This window comes from Lycium barbarum, chromosome 3 (genome assembly GCF_019175385.1).
Source record: "Lycium barbarum isolate Lr01 chromosome 3, ASM1917538v2, whole genome shotgun sequence".
NCBI classification, from domain to species: domain Eukaryota; kingdom Viridiplantae; phylum Streptophyta; class Magnoliopsida; order Solanales; family Solanaceae; genus Lycium; species Lycium barbarum.
Genome location: NC_083339.1, coordinates 52,781,675 through 52,787,572, shown reverse-complemented (window position 1 = coordinate 52,787,572; position 5,898 = coordinate 52,781,675). Strand labels below are relative to the sequence as shown.

At 42.4% G+C, this 5,898-nt stretch overlaps 1 pseudogene; it reads left to right on the top strand.

Annotated features, from left to right (window-relative positions):
• The first annotated feature begins 5,498 nt into the window (after nt 1-5,498).
• On the top strand, nt 5,499-5,615 carry LOC132634570 (5S ribosomal RNA; annotated as a pseudogene).
• Nucleotides 5,616-5,898: the final 283 nt, after the last annotated feature.

Genomic DNA, 5,898 nt, shown 5'->3' with positions numbered 1-5,898 from the left:
GGGGTCGGTGCCCATCACCCCCTGGTGAGATTAGGGTGTGATAAAGTGGTATCAGAGCAGGTCGTCCTAGGGGTTGTCTGCAAAGTCGTGTCCAGTAGAGTCCTGTTTATGGGTGTGAAGCCGGCCACATTTATAAACAGGAGGCTGCAGGGCATCTAGGGATTGTTGACCTTCTTTCTATCTTAGATCGTGCGATAGAGCCAAGCCATCGGAAATGAGATTCTTTGCACTAACCTTTGATCTCAGCAGAAGCCCAGTATCGACGGGAGAAGGTGAATGATGATATGGGAAGTCACAGAGGTAAGTTCTGATATTTTTGTTCTTCAACCTGAAATTGGGAGCCTCGGGTGGCTGAAATATGTCGTATACATATGTATGCCCTGTGAGGCATTGTTGGTATTTGCTACGTGCAGATTTTTGATAGTGAGAATTATAAAGGAGACTCTGCCAAAATTTGTCAAAATCAGGTCATTTAACTTGGTACACCTAACAGCAAGAAGCGTGGAAAGGAAATATCGTAAATAGATAATAAGTGAGATGCGTTGTTTAAGAGGAGTTATGGATTTGGCATGGCATGAAGAACGATTGCGAGAAAGACGGTTAGTAGTCCGAAGGATTAAAATGGATAACCTTCGAGGCTTAGTAGGAGCAAGGTCTGTTGGAAGATTCAGAGAAAGTCGACAATCAGTTTTGCTGAAGATTATTATAAAAGAGTGGCGAGTAGAAGTCCAAAGAGGTGGATAATCGAGTATTTGTAAGTAACGGCGACGAAGGTGTGTTCGCTACCATCGGGAATCTAGAAATCTAGGATGAAAGGTAGTCCTACACATGGGTGAAAGGTAATTATTGAGGATTGAAAAGGGTAAAATAGTAATTGTAAAGGAGAAAGATGTGCTACGAGAATGTCTCGGGATCTGTGAGACTTCGACTTGCTCCAGACCACGTAATGAAGGTCGTGCGATGAGGTAGATGCGATTATATTAGCATTAAGGCACTGAATTTCATCGAATTTTCGAGGTTAAGCGTGCTAAGGTGAGAGAAATATTAGGATGGGTGACCCTCCTGGGAAGTGTACTAAAAGTCCTACAGATTTAGACAAATGAGAAGCTTGAGTAGCCTAGGGGAAATTAGAGTATACGAAATGGTTGGAAACCTTAAGAGGGCGTGTAGGACGAGGCAGACTAGACCGGTGAAGAGAAAGAAAGTGCATCACAGCTCTGGAATTAGGATGAGCTTGAATAGCGTTTGGAAGTATTTTGTAGGCGAGATGGTAGTACTTATATATATACATATAAACGAATGCGTATGATATTCCATATATGATTGTATCGATGGGCAGGTGTACCCCAGCAACCGGTGCTACGGTATGGAAGGTATCAATCGAGTAAGGGTACCGAAGTTCAAGTGACAACAAAAATAAACGGCACAAGTGTTACAGGGTAAGCTGATGATATTTTCACTACAGGTTAAGATTGGAAAGTTCTAATACAACGATATTTGGAAAAGAAAGAGAGTGAGTAAATGGAAGGCAAGGAGATCAAAATATCGGAAAGAGTTAAAAGTAAGAAACATGAGTGAGTGAAGCCCCCGAGAGAAACTACAGGCAAGGCACGAGGCTATTAGGGTAAAAAACAAATCGAAGGTAAGCATGTGAAAGGGGTAGGGTGTGGTAAAATGAAACAAGAGAGGAACGTGTGGGGTTCAAGAAACGATTTAAATAGGTGGGGATAAAAGAATAGCGACCACGACAAGGAACGTGAAGTAAGAGAAAGAATGCTTAGGCCCTGCGACGATGTTAAGAGATTTCCAGCCTGTGAGAGGTATATAAAGGGATAAGTGTGTGGTAAAATTTACATGGTTGCTTCGGACATGGAAGAGCTTTCCTGAAAGAATGACTCAAGAATAGAACCGATTCGTGCGTATAAAGGAATACCTTATAAATTTCAGAGCCAATGCTACAAACAACAAGAGAAGAAAGCTATTCCCTAAGGAAGATTAAGGATACTGACGGCTTGATCGAAGGAAAAGGAGAGTATTTCTGTAGAAAATAATTTGAAATCTTTAACCGTAGAAGTAAGAAAGATACTTCAACGAGTTAGCGGTAGGAACCCGATTACGCATCGAGGAAAGAACAAGGATGAGGGGTTGACACTGTTGATTGGGAAACTAATGGTCTGGAATGAGAATTCATGTGAGGTCTGAGAGATTTGATCATAGAAGAAATGGAATGAAATGCAAGGAACGTGCAGGGGAAACCGCTCGGTCAGAGCATCAAAAATATAGTTAAAGGTTCGATGAGCGCCCATAGAGAGAGTGTAAACTGTAAGGATTCTATTCTAAGAGCAAAAGTAGCGGGATGCTCGAAGAACATGGATGCACAGCTACAACACAAACGCGTAGTTAAGAAGAATTACGAGTAAGTGAGCTAAATGGGAGAAAGGACTAATAGTAGATGGAAAGATATGTGAATATTGACAAGAATGGCGATATAGGCGCAAATGAAAGAAAAAAAAACTTATGATAAGAAGTTTTCGATATGTTATGCGCAGAGTCTGAAAGAAAGACGAGGAGTAAAGTATAATCGGAAACTTCAGAAAAAGGATGCGATAAACATCGATATTCCCCTTAACTTATGATCTAGGACACCGTCAGTCATAAAAGACAAGGATATAAGGGACGAAAAAGGAGGCGTCGGAATTGGATACCCTTATAAGCATTCTAGTTAAAAACGAAAGAGTAACTAGCAAGAAGATAGACAGGCCAGATTATACGATGACGGAACCCCGGCTTTAAGAAGAAAGTGAAGGGCGGTAGGTAATTATTGTAGAGAAGGATACTCGGAGGCTGTTGGCGTATAAGGAGCCCCTTAAAAGGGGGGGGGGGGGGGAGAACATATTATATTGGACTTAAAAGGAATCATAACATTTTCAGGCTCCAGAGGAGGAATTTATTAGCTCGGGGCCAGAGTTCAAAACCTATTTGCACATCAAAAGGATACCTGGAAGAAGTAGAAACGAATTGACAATAAGTATGCCATGAGACAGACATGAGGATAAAGGAGTATCCTATAGCCACACTGGATCATCAAGTGAAGATTGCGTACCAAGACGTGGCTTCTGTTAAGGTGTTGTGACAAACAATAACGGAGAAGAGATGAACTGGGAAGGACAAGGATAATTAGTTGGCGCAGTGGATTAGAAAACCCATGACACGGAATGAGGACTCATGTAAAGACTGAGGAGTTCGGTTATGAAGGAAATAGGATAAAAGATAAGGAATGAGCATGAAGAAAAGGACCACTATAAGAGGGGCCCTCCCGAAGTATTATAACACCCCATGAGACCAGTTGAACATTCGAGGAAGAATGTTCTAAAGTGGGGGAGGATGTTATATCCCGTATTTTGTACATTCGGATATTTCAAAATAGTCGTGGTAAGTTAAGAGCAAGACTAATTTTCAGAATTATTTTAATATACAAGTTGTTTATTAGTATGGAAATATTGAGAAAGGCTAAGGGTAAAAAGGGAAATTCACACGGTGGTTCATGGTAATATTGAGGAAAGCTAGGGGCAAAAAGGGAAATTCAAAAAAAATATGGACGTGGGATGCCCAAATGCGGGATATATGGGTATGGGTCGGGCCGTTCATTCCGCGTCACTATTATATAATATATTTATGGATCGGGCCATTTGTTCCGCGGCAATATGATATACTTTTGGATCGGGCTGCATGTTCTGCAGCATTACTATTTTGTGTATACATGTATGAGAAACGTTTTTCTAAGAAAAGGCTAAGCATGCATGATATCCGCCTTAAGAGACAGTCAGATTTACAGGTTGTTCCTTTATCTCATGTCATGTTTCATATTTCTTATTGTGCTATTGTTCATGCCTTACATACTCAGTACACTGTTCGGACTGACGTCCTTTCTTGTAAATGCTGCGTTCATGACCGTAGGGTCAGGTGGCCAGCTAGACGATCTAGGCCAGTAGGATCTCCCCCCAGCCACAGTCAGTGCGATCCATTGGTCCGGAGCTGCAACCTTTTTGGTATGCTATTTTTGCTAGGTAGATATATGGGTATGACAGGGCCTTGTCTTGTCTTTTCTACAGTTTATATTCCATAGAGGTCTGTAGACAGTACTATATAGTAGGAGTGTCGTATAGATATGTCAGCTATTATTTTTTTTTACAGCATATGTAGTGGCCTAGTCGGCCTACATTGTTATCCTTGGCACGTATGATTGTTTCCATGGATGCACGGGTTATGAACATTTGCTGCAAGGTTTGATATGTTAACTTTACGGCGTATGATCTGGTTTTATTCTGAGTTGTTTATGGTCTTAGGGTAATCAGTAGGAAGTAGATACAAGCATAAGAGTTCTTGGTCAGTAGTGGACGGGCACTCGTCACGGCTCATCGGGTTGGGTCGTGACAAAAGTGGTATTAGAGCAGTTCGTCCTGGGGTTGTCTACAGACCATGTCTGGTAGAGTCCTGTTTATGGGTGTGAAGCCGGCCACTCATATAAATAGGAGGCTGCGGGGCATTTAGGAATCATTGACCTTTCCTTCTATCTTAGATTGTGCAATAGAGCCAGAGTGCAGGAAAGATCGTTTCTGACCCTCTTTCCATGTAGGTAGGAGCAGATTGACAAGAGATGAAGAGATCGGCTTTAGATTGTGGGGGTGCCAAAAAGGCTATGGGTGGATTTGGGACCCCAGATTCCAGGACCGAGTAGAAGGAGCTTTAGCTATTCTATTGAGATAGACCCTTTCGAGGACCCCAAGACGATCCCCGAGAGTTCATGACTTCCATAGAGGAGGACCTATCGGACGATAGTTATGAGACGGACCCGTCTAAGGGTTCGTATGAGATGCCGGTGGAGGAGGCTCCCGAGTTGTACCAGAGTTTACCCCTCTAGCTTTTCCTATGGTGGAGCATTATGTTAGGGCGGCCACGCCTATGAGTGTTACCGATTATTCTTGTCCTTTATCTTGGCCGTCGGTAAATCAGGAGTTGCCAGGATATTCGTACCCCTCGAAATCGGATGAATGAGATGAAGAGGGCCAGACCAGTAGATGGCGGGAGGATGCTGAGGAGGATACTTCACTTTACAGCCCTCCAGACCAAGAGCAGGATAGGCCGGCTATAGGTATATGAGTCTTTTATTGAAATTTCTTATGTGTCTATAATTATTGCAAGATATCATTAATAGTTGACAGGAGTTTTAGAGGAACCGATAAGCAAAGTACTTATGGATAACTGCGGCTAAGATGTTTTGGCCACCACTAGGAATCTTAAATTTAGAAGTAGAAGACAGTCGTGCGTGTTGATTAATGGTTGTTATTGGGAGTTCCGAAGGCTAAGCCAGCATTGGCTCGGTTAGGAGAATAAGGGACCTTTCCAATTCGGAGGGAGATCCATTACAATATTTTTATTGGGATCCGTTAGAACTCTAACTTGTTTTAGGGCATGCGACAAAGGCCACGCAGCAGAACGGATGCGATCATACTAGCACTAACGCACCGGATCCCATCAGAACTCTGAAGTTAAGCGTGCTTGGCCGAGAGCAGTACTAGGATGGGTGACCCCCTGGGAAGTTTGCTAAGAAGTCCTACAAATTTAGACATAAGAGAAGGATGAGGAATTAGAAGAGCTTGAGGGAAATTAGAAGCGTGTGAACCTCATGGTTGGAGATTCTAAATGATTGTGAGAGATAAGGTGGACCGGTTTGGCAAAGAGGGAGATGACGTATTTAGCTACAGCATTAGGACGAGTTTAAATAGTATTGGGGATACTTGTAAGAAAGGTGTTAGTAAAAGTATATACGATATCTTATGTATAGTTAACCAGTATGTGTGCTCCGATAATCGATGTTGCGATATGTTAAAGGTACTG